Source organism: Rhipicephalus microplus, chromosome X (genome assembly GCF_043290135.1).
Source record: "Rhipicephalus microplus isolate Deutch F79 chromosome X, USDA_Rmic, whole genome shotgun sequence".
Lineage (NCBI taxonomy): Eukaryota > Metazoa > Arthropoda > Arachnida > Ixodida > Ixodidae > Rhipicephalus > Rhipicephalus microplus.
Window position 1 is genome coordinate 198,855,365 of NC_134710.1, and position 21,082 is coordinate 198,876,446.

The following is a 21,082-nucleotide window of genomic DNA, read 5'->3' on the forward strand; positions in this document are numbered from 1 at the left end:
TACGAAGTAACTACTTCTAGGTTGCGCTGTGCCTGCATTCAGTTATGTTCTACCAACTTGCCCAAGCTTCCACGCTTCATAAATTTGTTTTGCTGTTTTACCTAATGGCCCCGCCGCGGTGGTCTAGTGACTAAGGTACTCGGCTGCTGACCCGCAGGTCGAGGGTTCCAATCCCGGCTGCGGCGGCTGCATTTCCGATGGAGGCGGAAATGTTGTAGGCCCGTGTGCTCAGATTTGGGTGCACGTTAAAGAACCCCAGGTGGTCTAAATTTCCGGAGCCCTCCACTACGGCGTCTCTTATAATCATACAGTGGTTTTGGGACGTTAAACCCCACATCAATCAATCTGTTTCACCTGCCAGGTCATGTGATACCAAGTGATATGTATGTACATACCAACCTTTCTTTCGAATGAATTTTAGTTGCGAGTGACGCTTTTTTTGTGCGCATTTTCTTGTTCTAGTGTCCGTGTCTGTGTGCACGCCCTTATTTAGTTAAAATAATTTTGTGTATACTTGATGTTTTTTGATACCCTTAACATTTGCTTCAACCATCACATCAGTTTTTCTAAAAACGTTATTTTTTTATTTGGGTTGCTGAGTTGCCTGAATGGCGAAAAAAATGATTATACGATAAATCTTTTGAAAAAAAATAGTTGATGTGCTTTTAATAATTATTCCGTGGAATAGAGCTGGACGACTGAAATTAAATGATAGGTGTTTAAAAATTCGGAGTCGTTTGCAAAATAATTGTGCCGCAAAAACAAAACTTCTTTATTTTTAGTACTTTCATGATAACTCAGTATGCCTTTTATAAGCGAATAGACTGTCCTTGAAAATCGTTAAGTCATCTTTCCTGATGTGCGGTTTCAACAACTAATGGTAGCTAGTCGTTTACTGCAAACAGCCTGTTCAAGCGGGGTTCGCTTACGCAATTATGTTGTGAAGTTGAGTCTCCTAATGAAAACATTCATAATAGACAAGCGCCCGCACGTTCTACTATATAGTACTACGCCTCTGCTTTAAGCACGACAAGCGCCGCCCTTATTAGGGTAAATAAGCAGTGCAGAGAAGCACACTTGCAAATAAAGAAAAGGGTTCACATTTATTGACCACATGACATTGCTCTCACGTCACTTTTGATTTGCACCAACAGTTTCCAAGTTATGAGAGTCAGCGTGAGGCTTACAATTTGGTAGCCATTTAATTATTATAGGAAATAAGTGTTTTAAATGTTTTTAAATTAAAGTCACCTTAAACGTTTCAAATACTGAAGACTTTAACGGCAAACGTAGAATGGTATTTTCCGGGCTAACAGTTTTTCCTAGAGCTTCGTAACTTGGATAAGAAGCAATAATGACTGTAGGAAAGATGCAGAAATGAACTAGACTACGTCCAGTTTGCTAAGTTTTGATATGAAGACAGAGATTCAGAATCCATATAATTGGCGATGTGATTTCATAAGCTTGTGTTTCTAAATTTACGTAATCTTTCCGCAGTGCATACAGTCAGTACATTTTTTTGCTTATTAGATTCAACAATGTGTCTAGATGATTGTTTAGAAGAAATCACAGCATACCCACGAAGTGAATGATGGTTGGTGGGGCGAAGCGTTCTTTAGTCCATCCGTGCTTTCAACCACCCATTTGTTCTTGCTTTCGTCCGTCCATGCGTCCGTCCATGCCTCCGTCCATGCGTCTGTCCATGCTTCTGTCTGTGCATTTGTCCATGTGTCCATCCATCCATGTGACCATCGGTGCATCCATCCATCCATGCGTCCCTCCATGCGTCTGTCCGTACGTCCGTTCTTTTGTCTGTACATTCGTTTGTCCGTGTGCCTATTTGTGCGGCCGTCCCTCTGTCTGTTTGTCTGTCCGTCCTTGCATCCGTGCGTCCGCCCCTCTATTTGTCGCTGCATCCGTCAGTCCGTCCGTCTATCTGTGCGTCCATCCGTCCGTCCATCTATCTAGTGAACACTCCAAGTACAGCCATCTCACAACTTGTCATCATGCATTCATCATTTACAAGCGCCGCCATCCAGCAGACATTCTAAGGGCCGCTTTTTCGGGTATGTACCACCAGTGGCTACATACATCAATGGAGGATTGACAGACTCACACCCTAAGGGGCTTCGCCCCTAAAAAATGACAAAACATAGTTGGTGGGAGAACAACCACCCCCGTAGTGCAACTGATAGTAAACCATGCCCGTAATGTGAAAGTTGTTAGTTCATTATTCACAGGCCGCGAGTAGTTTTGAAGTGAAAGCCTTCAATGTTTCATGTTCACGTCCTTCCGTTCGTCCGTTCATGTCCTGGCACGAGGACAGGTGACCGCCGGGGCGCGCCAACGGACGCCGGTCGCGTCGATCATGCGTCGCGATTGACGCGCTACACAACGCTTGCGCTTGGCTTGCGTGGAGTCACTCTGCCCAACAAGCCCATTCATGCAAGAAGGAAGACGCGCGCATCACTTTCCATTCTGACTAACCCCGTATGATTGGACATAGGCTTTCACCGAACACACTTTGCAATTTACAAAGTGTCCATTTCCCTACTTTTGTTCATTCTACAAAAAATGGTCTATATGCTTTCAATTAGCTTCATAATGTGTTGTTTTCGCACGGTTTTGTCAAACATTAAAGGGGCTCTCACTAAACGGGCTCCTCACTTCTCAATATATCTTTCACTACAAGTGCAACGAGCATTAAAAAAAGGGTATTTAGCAGTGAAAGGTTGTTGCGCAACGACCAAACGTCAACACTTTTTAAAAAAAAAACTTCAAGCTGAAAAAAAAGGTGTGGTAGGTGAAAGGACACCAAACAGCTTCAGGCACACGTGAACAGCAAGACAACGCTTCCAGGGGACAGAATAGGGCCGGCCGCACTGACAGGGCACGCAATGGCGCAACCAGGCAATGATGGGTAGACACGTGTTGTTATAGGACGCGCGGGGGTATAATTTGGCGGACCACAATGGCTCCGCAGACGTGTCGTCTCAGAAAACCGTGATCTACGCTGAACATACACAAAGGGGAAGTTTTAGAATGCATCTTGACATATAGGCAGCACGTCGTTGGACACTGCTCTCATGAGAGCCATTTTTGCCAGCTCAAGCACTTGCCGCATTTGTCCGACAGACCCTGCATTACGGAGTGGCCGAGACAGAAGAAGAGGTGGTGGGAAAGGGGTGGCAATCGAACCGTTGTGTCTTGGCTTGTATTACAAAAGGCGGAAGTTTAATGCGATTTTCTTTCCTGTCAAGCTGCGTGACGCTGTTTACTCTGCGCGCAGTATTGATCCGAATTATATGGCCCAATATCCTTGGTTCAGTATTGATTGGCGTGTATGATGTGAACGTCAGTGAGGCACCCCTGTCACTTGGCGAAGTTGAGGTGCGTGTTATTACACAGAGTTTACTCGTAAGACGCGTTACGCAAAATTGGATACAGGAAATATTGAGTTTCATTCTGTCCCTCTTCTGATATGGGCAGTTGAAAATCGCAAACACGCACGGTAGCGCAAATACACCGTATCATCCACCCCCACACTTACATAATAACACGCGCAAACACACATACACATACACGCACACACAGAAACTAGTGATGATTGATATAACTATTCCAAGGGAAGGCGAGCAGGTCGCATCCTAAAATGTTTGATTTAAAGTGTGCATGAGTGAAGACTTTACACGACATAAAGAAATACTGTCACTACTATCATAATGCTTTCTCGAGAGAAATCTCAGAAAACAGACTTCTATTCATTCCCACTAAGTACTCTTTTCCCATTGCATTACATTGCATTACATTACATTACATCCTCACTAACTACTATATTCCCATTGCATTACAATATCAGTCGTTGTTCTCACTTTCATTATTATTACTGTGTCATCATAGGCCGCCATTCAGCCGTAATTGGTCATCCACGTTGTGCTCTTGCTGCTGTCGTAGTTTTTAAGTCATGCTTTATGCGCTGTTTTAATTTTTTAATGTCTCCCAAAAAAGTAGCACAAAAAATTGTAGAATCACCCATGCACTGTTCTTGTAAAAACGAAAACGCTGCAATTTTCAATCTTACAGTAGCAGCTAATTTGTGGCAAGCTTCTAGGATCCAAAGTTTTAGAGATGTTTACTCTGCTGAAGGAAAGTAAACAGCCCCTTACCAGGTTTGAGAGTTGCATGCTAAAAGGTGTGGCGCGCCGTGCCCACAATGGCGATCTTGTATAGGGTACAGAACCACTACGTGGAGTGAAAACGGCCAATATTTCAGACGGGACACGGCATGCACCCAAGAGAGCCGAACTTAAAGCAACAGTAAATGCTACACACGCTGATGTCTCTACTACACACACGCTGCTTCTAACGTCACCATCATGCATGTGACATCTGTTAATCACTGACACGCCCCGCATTTCTTTTATGTTATATTTTACTTTACAACCCCATTTCACTGCTAGAACTGCGTCGTCAAGCTAAACAGCGTAAGAACAGAAATGCAAGCCATGTTCAATTCCCATGACATGGTCTCTCGGCTTTGGTTTATGAGAGAAGTCGGGGAAACAACGCTGCTTGCGGACACCGGTCGGCACAGAAAGGGCGGGAACAGAACCGTATGTTGGGCAGATTGAGGGCTTTTACGTGACTAAGCCATGCGTTTATCGTAAGGCACGCTGTAGGATAGGCCAGCGGATTGATTTCAACCACCTGGGGTTCCTTAAGAGGCACCCAAATCTAAATACGTGAGTGTTCTCGCATTTGGATCTCATCTTACTGTGACCATCGTGGACGGAAGACGAACTCACGTGATTCAACTTGAAAGCGCTGCCCCTTACCTGCTAAGCTGAAGAACGTCTGCATGGGAAGTGTAGCCGACCGATTTCGCAAATCGTAGCAGAACATGCACAGCGTCTTGTCTTGCTTTTAATCAGTAATGAAAATAAATAAATAAACAAACAAACAAATAAATAAATAAATAAATAAATAAATAAGGCGGATCGCTCACTTTATGGAAATTGGTTTCATGCGAAGCAGTCGTGGTATTGGTCTAGGCTGAATTTTTCGACATTAAGATAGGTGTTCCAAAGTGAATGACATGTTTTTGTAAGTGCAGCAGCGTGTACATCGGGGGCTTACCAGCAACGCCTACTACACTGCGTGCAAAAGCTAACTTATGCTCTTACATTAAGTCAGAACTCACGTTAGAGAGAAGGCGTCCGTATTACGCAAATAATGGAACTTTACGGTAAAATGAAATGAGTTTTCTTGCCAATAACTTTCGTTAGCATATTCCTACGGGACCTAGCAGTGCTTCAAAATAGCTTGATGAATCACTTAGATAAAATTTAGATGTTTATTGGGCTGTTTTTAAAGTTAGGCCAAAACTAACTTGAACTACAAAAGCCGTCAACCCGGCAAGATACTTGTAATATAGGCGTACGTTTGTAATGTTTATTACTTTAGTAATATACTAAACACCCAGCATTTCAACGACAATGGACATTGCATCAACATTATGCTGCATAGGGTTTTTTTTTTTTCGAAGAAGCTTCAAGGCCTGGCACTATTCTTGTGGCAGAGTACAGGACTACTACGCAGAATGTTTCTGTTAGATTCCTGCATCGATTATGATTTTGAACAATTTTATTCATCAGGCCAACGCCGATGATGTCAGTTTTTATGAACGCTCTCCAATATAAATGGCCAATTTATGGCCTTGCTGTTCCGGGGAAGAATAAACTAACAGTGACTTGTGAACCATACCGTCATACCGCCGCCGGTGATTAAGGGTATGTGCCAAACATGTTCACGAGGATGTACGTGACAGGATTTTTATTTTGGTCTTGTCATGAGCAGACAGTCATATTTGTCAAGCGCTCTCACTTTGCCGTACCAGTTTAGATCTGCTCCAAGCTGAAGAGGTAATCCTGAGAGCACCCAGATGTAGGTGGCTACAGAACATTAGAAATGCTAACTGCGCCTAATTTGCTACAAAATGATTTGTATTATGAATGATTACTAAAACGATAAAACTCTCTTTAGGTGACGTCTTTGCTAAGAAGCAGATTACTGGGGCAAAAAAATAAGTATAACTTTTGTTTTCTACTTTTGGATGTGCAAACTGAATGGTCTGTAGTGGTGCCCATCATATGAACACTTGATAATTGAACATGTTCTTGAAGTAAACTGCAAAAGGCTGCTTTTGCTAAGAGCGAAGCCAAATTGGGTCATGTAGGGGAGCCTATTCGCTGGTACATCGGGAGAATCGCCATGAACGAGCTACTCGAGCAAAGAAGCGTGTAGCATCAGCCAGGCCGAGGGCGTAATAGCACATTTATTGTTTTAACAAGGGATATTAAACTATTTATAGTCTGCCACTTCTTGGTATCAAGCCTGAAAAGTGAAAGCTTTTAAGACAACTTCGTTTTTACTACCACTCCATCATGTTTCCTTGTGCATGAGCAGAGCCCTTACTTTCTCATTTTATAGAACGTGCATGAAGTCTTTCCTTCGCTTTCATTCTTTTTTTTGACTTACTAAAAAAGATTCCACTAAGAAAAAACGTTCCTTCTTTTCATAACTTTATTTTTTTTATATTCATCTGCGTAAAATTTAGAAGTCCACCACCTGTGACTGATACCAACCGTGCTTAAGATACTTTCAGACTACTTGGAATTTACAGACTTTCTTTCGGTTTAGATTATCTAGCACGGATCTCGTATATACCCAGAGACCTGTGCTACTACTTACACACCTTCACTGATCCCGAACGTGATTCGTGAATACATTTTATTTGCACTAATTGCTGAAATAAACACTAATACATGGCACGCATGTTATGTTTGTAAATCTATACAATATAGTCAATGATTTTAACAGATAATGCAGCCATGTAAGATATAGGGGATACTATTTGTAGGCTTTATTTGTAGTATAAGTATTATGATATCGAGCAATCGCTACCTTAGCTTGTTTTACATATTCAAGTTCAAAATTTCATAATCACGTCACAATCACCAAATAAAACAGTGCATAAACAAGTTTCTGGTGGGAAAAGGCTTATGATTCAAGAACTTTTGAATACAAAGGTGCATATGTATGAGCATTTCACAAAACGTGGTCAACGTATTAGTGGGAACACTGGTATGGTTTTTGTCATTTTCGTTTATTCATTCGATTGGTGCTACAGAGCACGAGCCTTTTCAGCAGGTATAGAAAGTGGTAGGGAAGTTTTGTGGACGATGACATATTCAGGTATTGTATGCTTCTCAATCATCGCTATATGAGAAACATTCTTGCCGCGTAAGAAGAGCAATAAATGTAGCTATGACACTCACGCTAAAACGAAAAGAATTTGGCACGTAGTCTGGTGAGAGTTTGTTTAATCATTCAGTGATTTTCATCTTTGAAACGTCAAGCGCCATTCTGAACACTTTACTGAACCTGCCAGTGAAATTGTCACTTGTGTGTGTGTATGTTCCTTAAGGCACCGTTCAGTTTATTAACACGCCATCGAATCTTTATATAGATATATTTATAAGCGTATGTCGAAACACACACACACAGACACAAGCACACACACCCCTGCACATGATCGCGTTCTAACAGTTACATAGTCCTGAATGATGTGTGAGGGGCATACACACTTTCCTAAACAGTTGAAAATATATGGCTTTCTTTGTCCTAGAGTATATAAAGCTTTGTTTGGCTTAATACGCGTTGTCAAGGCGCGTAGCACGTATGCGCCAACTGTGGCCTGGTGTGTTGTTGACAAGCGCATATCAAGGCCATGGTTGTTTCCCGCATTTGTGAAACATGTGCTGAATGTGACAGGACGTCTGTTTGTGGCATAGCTTTCTTTTAGTTATCCTACATAAAAAAGTGGAAATCATTGCGCTGCAAATCTCAGTATTTTGCAATATAAGGAGTTGTGAAATCATCCTAATAAAGACTTTTGAAACGATCTCGCAGTAGAAAACTAGCCTAAATAGAAGCACTTTCAAGTAACTGTTCCACTAAAGCGTTTCGTGTGTAAGTCGAGATCATCAATGCGTACAAAGAGTTGAACGTGTCATTTTAATGAAAGGAATCCCGTCGTGCAGTCTTTAGTTAGTTTCCTGCCTTCTCAGTTCCATTAGTGCAGCAATGCCTCAGTTCTCAGTACAGCAATGCCTCTCACATGCTTGCCTGTTCATGGCATAAGGGTGTATTAGATTGAAAATAGAATGTAGGAGCAGGAACTTCTCAACTTTTCCAACGAAGAAGTTATGAAACTAACTTCCTTCAAAGAAAGCAGCCATAGCTGCAAGAAAATTACGCGAAGTTTGTTTCGCTTTTCGATGTTAATTTAGAGCGAGTGTAACTCGCGCAGACGAATAGTTTATGAGCACACCTTTCTTTCTTGGCGGAACACTAGCACTGTGAAGTTGCGTCTCTGATATTAATTCAAAAATTTAATTAGTGGCACAGCGAGTTTTCAGAAGGATGTTATACGTCGGAAGAATTCATGGAATCGTTGATTATGTTTTATGACGCCCCTGTTTATTAGGAAATCAATCATAAACCGTCCATCCTATCTACACTTGACAATTAACACAATGATTTCCGTACCAATATTCAGAGGCCTGCGTGTTATATCATTGCCCCGCTACTGCTTACTGTTTTGGGGCCCATATGCTTGCTTTAGTGCCAGCATGGCAACAATTGCAAACGACGATTTTGTTTCCGCAGGTTAAGCCATTGAGTGCGGAATTCAAAGAAAACACTCCAGTCACTCAGCAGCCGAACTACACAGAGGTCCGCTTTACCGGTAGATGACAACGCTTCATTCATTCATCAAAAAAAAAAAGCTGACACGATCTGCCTGAGTAGGTGCGGACGTAGCTGGCAGCTATGGCCAATATATCATAATGTGATATAGGACATAGTCCGTGCGTATTTGCGTGGGAAAATGTTACGAGCTTTGTGATTGTAATAAGTGACTGTGACTGCTTTTTGCAAGGTTTTACCGCCACTTTGTCACTGAGCTGATTATAGTATATGACATATTCCCGCTTAAAAACTTATTCTCTCTGTACTTCGCTGCTGAACATGTCGCACTTGCGTCTGTTAGTCACTCAAACAACGGCAAGGTAAATAGGCAGAGGAGTTAGTAGGCACCCTTAGTTTGTTCTTTTAACGTTTATGCTGAGTCCCCGGCTTCAGATTAAGAAATTGCTGTTTTTGCGGTTACGGCCTTGCTAGTGTCATCTTTTTAATACCAAATAATGTAACCGGACGTGTGTGTTTGAGTCTTGTTAGGTTTTTTTCTTTAATTTTACAAAGATGTCTCGTTCTGCGAATATTTGGAAAATCACTAGAGGAAAAAAATGCCTTTCGAGCTCTTGCCTTTGCGTGAAATATGAATCGGCAGCCATCTGCAGTTTATGTATCATGTTTAGCCGCGTTATTCACGATGTTCTCAAACTGCTGGACCAACGCTCTAGTCTGCTTTCTTCGAGTAACGAAAACAAATGCTGACTCCCATGTTTGGGCTTCTTCAAGTTGCAAACGAAACGCTGTTGTCTCCTACTGAAAGATAGTCGTTCATATGCAGTTAACCGAGCTTGAATTGTTTTGTATGTAAAATATGTCACGAGGTGCTACTTTCATTCCTCTTCAACAAAGGTCTTACCGAACACGTTATACTCTTCAGGCAATATCATGTATTAGGCCATGTGTATTTTGAAAATAAAAAAAATTTTCGTATTGTTCAATAAACACTCCTCTATATCACAGTAAATTTTTTTACACCCTTAAGGGTGTAAACTGGCTTGTCGCCAGAGGAACACCCTGTGGGTGTTTTCAGATACACCCTACTTAGAAGGGTGTTGAACACCCTAACATTTTGCTGAACACCCTTCGTGTAGGGTGTTCAGCTAACACCCTTTAAGAGGGTGTTGAAAGGGTGTGCGACCTTCGAGTAACGCGTTATTCAAAGGTCGCAGGTTCGGTTCCTGTCCATGGCAAGTTATCTTTTCACCCACATTTCTTCACATTTACATTACAATTCGGTCTAACTTCCCCTATACTTTCCTTGGCAATATTGTCTGTTTGATCTCATTATATATATATATATATATATATATATATTAATGAGATCTAACAGACAGTAATGCCAAGGAATGTACAGGGGAAGTTATTACAACCTATACAATGTAAATAAGAAGAAAGAATAAAGAAAAGTGGATGAAAAAATGTGTGTGTGTGTGTGTATAAGCAAGCTTACTGAAATGCAATGATATTTCTCAAAGCCTTCTTTGTAAAGCCGACTATAGAAATTTAGACTGCCTTCTATAGTTATACAATTAAATACAAATATTTAGTGTTAAATAGCATAAACATCTGGGGTATATCAATTGGTGGCTCAGTGAGTCGATACAGCAAAGGTGCTTGATATGCATACGTTTGTATAGACACACGAACACATTATATTCAAAAAACATTATTACCCGTAACAGTGCACACTTCCCATGCAGAATGCAGACATATACATATTTCAGCAACCTAATTTGCAGTTACACTTGGTATCGCAAAACCATGCGAGTTCAGCCTCACCTAGTTCATTTCAAACTTTCTGATTATACAAAAATAACAGAGCTGCTCTGGCAGACATCGTTTCCACTTATTGATAAATATCTTTTCCCACTTCCTAAAAGCAGACATATATTGGCGTAAGATAAATGTCAAGTACATGTACCACAACACAGGTTTTCTCTCAACTGAAAGCAAACACAGTTATTATGATATTTCATACATACTACAGTTAGAGCATTTTACCGCCAATATTCGAACAGGTAAGGTCAGTGGCCGAAGAAAAATGATTAACAGATCAGCCCGCACCCCATGAAGCTTCACCACATATTAAAATTGCAAGTTTTATTTTTCAGCATCTTTCTAGGTAATAGAGACAGCATCCATTTCTCAAAAACACACTCTTCACAACAAAACCAAAACGAGGGCCGACAGGTGGAAATGCCTCAGATAGGCTGACCAAAGTTTCGATAGGAGAACCTATCTTCGTCAAAGGTGCCTAGCCTTCTCATCAGTGGCATATTAGTTTCAAGGGGGTTAGTAAAGACGTCATCTCCTGGTGGTGGCATGTGTCCCTGTTGGCAATCGTAGCCTGAAAAACAAAACTATAAAGCAGAGGAGTGCAGTCCTTGCTTCATTTCAAGTTGGGTGGTAGTGATTCAGAATGTTCTCAGAGGGTGGAGAAAAAAGAAAAAAAAAGGAAACACCCAAAGTAGGAGCGGTGTGCTGCCAATGGGTGGCCGCTACAGACACGAAAAAAGCAAAGAGGTTGAAAGTTGGAAGCCAGCAGACTGTCCCCGCGTTTGGCCATCACGAAGGGTTGCTGATTGGCCTATGCCGTTCTCGAACATCTATGAATGGGACTTATAAGAAAGAGGTTACAAAAAGGCGCAAGAGAGAAGCAGGCGGCTACTTTTAAATGCCAAGATTTCAAAGGTAAGCGACACCATATGTGTTTGTAAGACCACGTGTTTATTGGGGAAGGTCATTGGTTAAAATATGCTTTCACTATCCCCATAAGTGTCCCGCTCAACGGAATTGCCTCAAGAATTTGGCGGCATGTTGGCAGAGAAATAGGCAAGTTCGGAATGCAAAAGGCATAAGCAACTACGAAAGAAAAACAAAAGAAAAGAAAAAATGAAAAAAAAAGGCGGATTGGTGATAGGCGACACGCTAGCGTTAACAAACGAGGAAAGGAAAAAGAGACGCAGAGAAATTTGTGGCTTGGCAATGACTTAATGGTGCACGGTAGGAGTGCTTTTTGACGCGACAAAAGAGGAAAGGAAGCTGTGGTTGAAAGGTTCTGGAAAATAAAAACTTCATAGTTGCGTGTATATAGACACATGTATATCTATAATTAAAGTTTTAAAATTTAGAGTGAATATTATTATTACAGTATGTAGGTTAGGAGTGATTCCATGTAATACCAGTTATGTCTATTTGAAGGTTGAACGTTTCTAGTCCCTAAATATGGCCGCAATTATGCAATGGCTTTCAGCGATTCCAAATTACCACGTGCAACATTGATTCCTGATGGGTGTAGGGACATAAATTTGTGTATAAATTATGATTTCATGTATTTATTCTCTCGTGGTGACCGGAAATTATTTTGTAGAACATAAAGCTTTGCTTTTTAGAAAGTGTGGTCCTGTTGGTAGAAGTGACCGGCTACTACTTTCGGTAAATTGTGCTTTGTGTCTGCACGGTGGCCGTTCAGTCTTACAGGAATTGGCGGCCCACTTTCGCCTATATATTGTTTTCTACAGCTGGCACACTCAGAAAAGTATATTAGGTTGTTTAAAAGTGCAGGTGAAGCTCTATGTGACCTTGTAAATGTAGTCAGATGCTGTGCTTTTTATGTTGGTAGCCGGCTGTATATATTTGCTGGGTGAGCACCTGGGCCGGCCACAGGGATCAGACGTCCTAGTCTAAGTTTGCGTGAACAAGCATGTCTTTAAGTTAGCGTTGCAAACGCCACGTGCCACGCAATTCTAATTCCCGCAAAACTTAAAGCAAACACTAGGACGTCTGGTCCCTGTGGCCGGCCCAGATGCTCCACCTGTAAAAATATATAGCTGGCTAACAACTTAAAAAGCACAAAATTTGACTACATTCACAAGGTCCCATCGATCTTCATCTGCACTTCGAACAACCTAATATACTGTCTTAAGTGCGCCACCTGCAGACAATATATAGGCAAAACTGGGCAGCCAATTCACGTAAGACTGAAGGACCACTGTGCAGACACAAAACACAATTTACCAAAAGCAGTAGCCAGTCACTTCAACCAACAGGGCCACAATTTCGACCAGGCATGGCTTTATGTTCTACGAATTTCTGCTCACCATGAGAGAGGAAATACATGGAATGACATTTGATACAGAAATGTAAGCACCTACACCGATCACGAATCAATGTAGCACGTCGCAATTTGGAATCGCTGAAAGCCATAGCATAATTACGACAGCATTTAGAAATGAGAAAGGTTCAACCTTCAAATAGACATAACCGGTATTACATGGAATCGCTCCTAGACTACAAGTGTACTATTGATGTTCTCTCGAAATTTTTTAAATTATAAATATACACATACATGTGTCTATACACACACAACTACGAAGTTTTTATTTGCCAGAACCTTTCAACCACAGCTTTCTTCTTTTGTCGCTTCAAAAAACACTACTACCGTGCACCCTTAAGTCATTGCCAAGCCACAAATTTCTCTGCGTTTCTTTTTTCCTTTCCTCGTCTGTTAACACTAGCGTGTTATCTACCTCCAACCCGCCTTTTTTAATTTTTTCCTTTCTTTCTGCCTTTCTCTCGTTGATGCTTATTTCCTTTGCATTCTGAATTTCTCTATTTCTCTGCCAACATGCCGCCAAATTCTTGAGGCAATTCTGTTGAGCGGGCCACCTACGGGGATAGTGAAAGCATATTTTAACCAATGACTTTCCCAATTAAACACATTCTCTTCCGAACACATCTGTTGTCGCTTACCTTTGAAATCTTAGCATTTAAAGGTAGCTGCCTGCTTCTCTCTCGCGCCTTTTCATAACCGCTTTCTTACGAGTCCCATTCATAGATGTTCGAGAACAGCATAGGCCTTTATCGTCGGCAACCCTTTGTGATGGCCAAACGCGGGGACTGTCTGCTGGCTTCAAACTTTAAAGCTCTTCGCTTTTTTTGCCTCTGTAGCGGCAGCACACCGCTCCTACTTTGCGTGTTTCCTCTTTTTTGCTTCCATTTTTTTCTCTACCCTCCGAGAACATTGTGAATTGCTACCAGTGAACTTGAAATGAAGTGAGGACTGCACTTGTTTGCTTTCTAGTTTTTTTTTTCTTTTCCGGCGGCAATTGCCGACAAAGACACGCACCACCACCAGGAGATGACATCTCTACTAACCCCCTTAAAGCTAACATGCCAAGGATGAGAAGAAACGGCACTTTTGACGAACATAAGTCCTCCTATCGAAACATCAGCCAGCCTATCTGAGGAACTTCCACTGTTCACCCAGACTATCCCACTCTTCACAAGTTTTTTCTGATCCTAAGGCAGTTTTCAAGGCATTCGAAACACTATGGGCTGTTTGTATAAGCTCTGCACACACAATTTAGCCATCTGATGTACAATATGCAAAGTATAACAGAGTGACTTGTTGGGCTTTACACTCTTACAGAGTATAAAAGAAGGAAAATTCGTAACTTCATATCTAACTCAGAATACATGCAACAATCATTACCTCTTACAAAAAATTAGGAATGTAATAAGCACCAGCACACACTTCGCAGAGCTGCTCAGAAATGCATCTTGATAAAATAGTTAAATATTGCAGTAAATTACGAATGCAAAAACACAACACCAGTGCACTAGTAGAGATGCCTGGTTGGCACCAAACTGCTGTACTTAAGATGCATCATGGAAGCAAGACCACAGCCCACAACTAATATACGCTTCAAGTAACCCTTGACTGCTAAACTGAAGGCCACAAAATCAAACCATGGCTGTGGTGGCTGCAATTTCGATTAAGGAGGAAATGCATGACACGTGTCTGCTTAGACGTGGATGGATTTAAAGAACCCCAGGTGGTCAAAATATCTGAAACCCTCTACTCCAGTGTCCCTGATAATTATATCATGGTTTTAACACGTTAACCTCGGTAAATATTATTCTCATTACACTTGACATGAAATAAAGCAAGCAGATATTACTATGTAGTTGAAAAAATTCACCATTCAACCCTCCGATCCAAGGACTCACGTTACAATATTCTAGTATGCCTTCTATCAGTTATCATTAACAATGTTAAACATGAGTATGTATCACTGTAAAATATCCGACATGGTTTGGTATTGGCAAAGTTAGGTACGATGAAGTATGACAGTGGGAAAACACTTGATTGTACTTATGAATTGAACTTCCCAAAGGCAATGAAATAACTACAGTGACAAAAATATATTAAAATAGAATATTCAGTGAAGGTTACACTGAAGATAAAATCATTAATGTGCTACTTTTTATCACAACACAAAAAGTGTTTCTAAATGGCCAATTGCACATAAGGCATCAATTAACATGACATGCAAGTCTGGCGAGCAACACACTCAGTAGATCTTGGAAAAAACAAAATATCCAATAAAGAGCTCAGTAAGCAGCACTGACACATTCTTAAATGCACTGCCTAGTTACATTGAATTTTAGCCTTAGGAACAGAAAAACACCTTGGCAGATTGTGTCCAGGGGGACACAAAGTAATAAAATAATGCTGTCATCTGGCCTATCAACCAAAAATATTGAAATTTTAGTAACGCAAATAAGCAGGTATGTTTGCATTAAAAAGTTGGAGGCAGTCGTGTTTCTACACAGTCCCACTTGGAAAACTTTTTTGATTATGTTTATGCTCCTAGATATCCCGTTTGAAAGTTTAATTTTGCTTTTCATGATTACGCATGCAAGGCAGTGAGGTTTAGCAAAATATCACTCCATAGCGGAACGAGCAGTCGGTTCTTGCTATCGCCAGCGAATAGCAAGAGTAACCATTTTAATGTTTGCCCATGCCTTCCACCGACGGTCAGATTAAATGCATGAAATCAGAGTCTTTGCTAGTGCTCACTGTCCTGCACACATAATAATGCAAGCCGCAACTAAATTTCCAGCAGGATATCTGAGCACAGGCATGCTAGAATTCTTACAAGTGACAATATGTAGAAATGTGACTGGCTCAAATATTTAACACATACCTGATCTCCTGCTGTGGTCACTATTAAGTTGATTAATAAAACTTAATGGCACCGCTGACAGTGATAATTATTGTCTCACATTGCATCCTCCTCGATACATAACTATCAGCAGAGGTGGCTTTACATAGATAACCTACAGCGCTGACTTCTCTTTTAAGGAAAAACAAAAGGGTTAACTTTGAACACCCTGAACCTTTGTGCTCCTTGAATACAGCTACCAGGTGGCTCTCTGCAGCTTGCTTTTCAGAAGAAACAGAAGCCATGCGCCACTGATGTGCACCAGCAGTCAAATTTTCCACGAGCCAGCCTTGGATGATGGGCTAGTCCAGACGTCTCCCACACTCTCTTCCTACGACGAGCATGTATAGACTGCGAGAGAAACAAAAAAAACAATTTACTGATGTGTCTGTTAGCGAAGCAGAATTTGGAACTCAATTTAGAATGATCTGGAAAGTTTTGTTTTAAAAGAGTAGGATGTACGAAAACCAGACATGCTACAACAAAAACATCCTCAATGTTTTTGGCGAACATAGCTGCAACCTTACGAAAGAATATGCATTTTTCACATAACAGATCTGTCACAAAATATACTTGAATAGCGCTCTGGCATAGTGCGTATACATGCCAATTCAATAATAGGGCAGTGCGTACATGACGGTATGCACTTTGATCAAGTATCCATTGGAGGTAACACATAGTTATATTACGAATTTTAGTTTGAACACAACTAATGCAACTCTCTTTCGGCTGCCTACATTAGAACGATTATGCCGATAATGAAGAAAATTGGTTTCACTAAATTACTATTGTCAACTGCTAAATTATGGCTGTTAATTTAATGATTCCAGGTGGCTAAAAAGGCAGTGCCCCTCACTCATCCCTAACATACCCCTCATTACAGGCTGTCTAATAAATAATGGGAAAAAATGTGGAAGTGCTAATACAACGCACCCATCTTGAGCTAAATACCATCCCAATAAAGCATGCAAGCTTCTGCAACGATCTCTAGTAACAAGAATACTGGAAGGCATTGGTCACGATTTAGCAATACACAATAAACGTTTGACGAGACTGATTTCTGAAGTTGTGTAATTGCGTCAATGCCAACAGCTTGGAAACATGCAGTCTATATTCATGATTGTCAGATGAACATACTGTCCAATTTTCCATTTTCACAGCAACACGTGCATGCCTTATGTATGCATACTATGATGTATAACATTATTGCAAGTTTTGAGTGTTAAATGATATATTTCTTTCTCCAAACACCACAGATCCCTTCTATAACTGTAGCGCATGCCTATAGAATTTACTGAAGCTTGTCATCTGATGTGAAGACAAAACAACATGCTGACCCTAATTGAAATCACGACGTTTTGGCCCCCACACAAAAGCCCTATTCACAAGTGACAAAGACTGTGCTTTTATTCGAGGCCAATGTGTGGTTTTTCAATGTTTTCATGTGTGTTTCTGACCAGATCGGCATAAGCTTGTCATCTGTTATTAAATGCCATTGGAGGTGATGGTCTAAACTGTTCTTACTGTTCGTACAAGTAAAGTTGCTTAGCGAAGTTTGAACACAAAGTTTTGGCGAGGCACATACAATATTTAATAAACCACCACAAAATAATGAAATCTAAGCATAGCGAAAACAAGCTGAATAAAATAAAATGTGCTCTACCGCATGAACTACTGATCGAATTAGGGCTCGCTCAGTTAAGCTACACTTATTCGGCCCCTATAAACCATGAAAATTTTGTTCGGAAATACAGTTCAAGTTTAACGAACGGCTCAAAATTCATGGGTTCCGAACGCATCAGACAACCTATGTTGCGAGTGTATAACGTAAGCTCAGATTTGACTAAACGGACTGCATAAACACGTAAACGTACATACGTGCAAGCCTTGCGAGCCGTATCTAAGACGAGGCAGCATGCTGCACGCGAACTCGAATAACACGGTAGTTCAAAGATGCGTGCCGGCGTGGATGCATACACCGGCATACGTTCGGCTGCCCGCAGCAATTTCTGATAGCAGTTTAAAAAAAGGGCGTACAACATACGAAACTTTTCAAACTGCTTTGGACGTACAACGTATGAAACGTACAACAAATGAACCCGTTGACTCCTGTAGCACACAATATGAACAAGCATGCAAAAAAAAAATCCTCAAGTTAAGAGATCCAAACATACGCGCCCTAGGCGTAATCAACGCTTACAGCTAACAAACGCCGTCTTCGCCCAACAATTATTTAACCAAAATATTGGTCCATCGCGAGCAGGACTCCCTGCCAACACCACTGCCGACAGAGGCGAGCGCCGTCACAACTCGCACAAATCCGCCGCCGAATTCCCACTGCGCAGGCACGCGCCATGTGCTTCACACACCGAAGCATGCTTGAACCGAAAGAAAAAGCTCGCCCACGCTTGACTTCCTACAAAAACGCCTTCATCCTGATGAAATGACACACACAAACAGGTTCGCTACGTTAAAAAACTTCACTTATCGCCCACATGTAACGAAAAACGTAGCATGGCGTCGTTATCACGCTCTCGGTGTTGACAAAGCGCCGACAGCAGGAATGTGGTACGTACCTGGCGAGTGTTCCAAAATGCGACGCCACACGTCCTCGCTTGAGTAGAGTTCATCTTCGTAATAGGCAGCACCGGCAGAACACAAAACACGAACGCAGCGCGCAAGCACACCTCAAAAAACGAGAAAAAACGATGCAGAACCGACAAGCTGCAGCGCCCGTCCAGCGAGCACGCCAAAACAAGTTCGGGGTTACAGCTCCGCAGACGTACAAAGGCCCAATAAAATGCTTAAGTAATGCGGTTAAGTACAAAGAGTAAACGGAAATATATATAACATAAAAACAAAGCAGGAAAAATAATTTTATCTTCACGAAAACACGAAATAAAAAATTAACACGTGACTTTAGCGCGCGAAGTTTGAAACGCTTGCAGGTACAATGCATTTTTAACAAATGAAGAACAGCGGTAATAATCACCTAAAACACTCATGTTCTTGACTTCGAAATGTACTATGGTTGACGCACACATTTACACACAAAATTTTATTGCAATGATTGATGGTGCCTATGCATAGGCGTGCCCACCACGGGGGAAGGGGGGCGGGGGCAACCCTTGGTCACTTAGGGGGCAATGTAAATCCCTATAGGTACATAGAGAAATAGAGAGGGGGCACTGTAACTCGACGTAAGTTTTTTAACTTGACGGGGGTTGCAGCAGCGCCCCCTGCTGATCACCTCATACACCCCCGTCCCCCCCCCCGAGGGGATGTCAAAGAGAATAGATAGCAAATACAAATTTTACGGCGTGGGTCGCAGTGTCCCACAATATATATATATATATATATATATATATATATATATATATATATATATATATATATATGTGTGTGTGTGTGTGTGTGTGTGTGTGTGTGTAGGGGGGGGGCGAGAGGCGTGTCTCTTCCTCCTCTCGTACCCTTCTCCCCTTCGCTTCGCAAAGGAGCTGCGTGCACTGACCGTGCCATTCTCTGACCTTTATTTCTTCACCTAAAAAACCACTTCCCGTGCTCCCGCATGGTTGCAGAAGGTAGTGCATTGTTTTCTTTTTGGACCAAGCACGTCTCGTCTTCGATAATCTTGTGAAAACAACTTGCACTCGAACGGCTTTTGACCAAGCAAGGGTTTTTTGTAATAAATTCAAGCTTTTTTTTTCTCAATTGCTTCTACACATGAATATGTGCTGTCCGTAGATCGTGACAGTAGCCCATTCATTTATTCACATATAATGTGGACGATATAAAGCGGCAAAGAGTGTCGAATCATACAGTGCGAGAAGAAGTTAGTCTCTTTTACATTTTCTCAATTATTCTTAGTGTTTTGTAAAATTTGTCAATGCCTCAATCATTTCCTTGATTTTTTTTCATCCCTGTGACATTGTTATCTTAGGAAAGGCATGCATTCCTTGCGCTATGCGTGGTATTTGATTTGCAAGCATGGATGCAGCTCGATTCTTGCACGTGCACTCCCGCGCCGGTGGTCTGGTGCTTATGGTGCTGAACTGTTGACCCGCAAGTCGCAGGATTGAATCCCGGCAGTTCACGGCGGCCACATTTTTAATGGACGAGAAAGAGTGCGAGACCTGTGTAGTTAGACTTAGGTGCACCTTAAGTAACCCCAGGTGGTTTAAATTTTCGGAGCCCTTCGGTACAGCGTCTCTAATGAATATATGACAACTTTGGGACGTTAAACGGAACAATTTTTATTCCAACAATTATAGGTGTACACCCTTCTGTTCTTCAACACCCTCACGAACGGCATAATAACACCCTTTTTCCCGTTACACCCTTCTCTGAGGGTGTACCAGCAAAGAAAAGGGTGTTAAATTCATTCAAAGAGGGTGTAAATCTTAAAAACACCCTTTTTACACTCATAAGGGTGTAAAAAGTTTTACTGTGATAGGTAGTATAGGTTTAGCTATACGACGTGGCACTTTGGAATGTTATGTCTTCCTAGAATACAAGATCAAGTAATTTTTAACACGAAAGTGTCCTATGCTGGGCACCATCATACTTCAATGACGTATTTCCATCACGCAAGTGACATCGAAAAAATACACGATCAGAAGACAAAGAAAAAAAAGCTCCGTCATCGAGAGCCAAACCGTGATCTTTGCAAGGCCCGCGGAAACAGATGCCGGGTACGCTATCCACTGCGCCATGTTCACGTACTTTCAACCCTTAACAAAGTACGCCTTGTATACCTATCACAGTACTTTCAGCATTCTTGCTAAAGTGCAGTAATGAATAATGACCGCGACATGCGCGATTAGTTCCTTCAATGTGTCGTTTCTAAGCTTCCGTTTCATTCGGTGCGTTTCTAATAAGAGTATATAAGTGCAATTTTTACTCGCCTAAACTCACTCCCCGGTGGCAATCTCACGCAACGTTGTTGTCACTCATAGCAATCATTCATACAAAAAATAGCTCTGCAACGTATAGAGTGTCATATAGCAACACGCATGCTTTGTCTGGATGTAGTAACTCCGCATTCGCCGCTTACGCTCACCCCACGAACAATCGTGGCCGGCCAAAACACAGAACACACGGTGCATTGCGTTTCCCTATGGTCGGGCCGTGGCGTTGAATAACTAGAACCGCCCGCATGTAATTGACCTTAGCCCAAGTTTGGCATCCAACCACTCGTGTTTTTCTGGCTGTTGCATCGCTTTTTCTGGTTCTGCACTCACCTATGGCCGCTAGGT

The 21,082-nt window shown here is 41.6% G+C and overlaps 1 protein-coding gene and 1 long non-coding RNA gene across 2 annotated transcripts in view; one reads left to right on the top strand and one right to left on the bottom strand.

Moving 5' to 3' along the window:
• The window catches only part of LOC142775925 (neuronal cell adhesion molecule-like), a 935,753-nt gene that overhangs the window by 650,840 nt on the left and 263,831 nt on the right, over positions 1-21,082 (top strand). The window lies entirely within an intron of this gene.
• On the bottom strand, positions 10,903-18,578 carry LOC142775924 (uncharacterized). Its single transcript, XR_012887152.1, has 2 exons — positions 18,404-18,578; positions 10,903-16,178 (listed from the first exon to the last, which is right to left on the bottom strand). It is a non-coding gene; the product is annotated as an uncharacterized LOC142775924 (long non-coding RNA).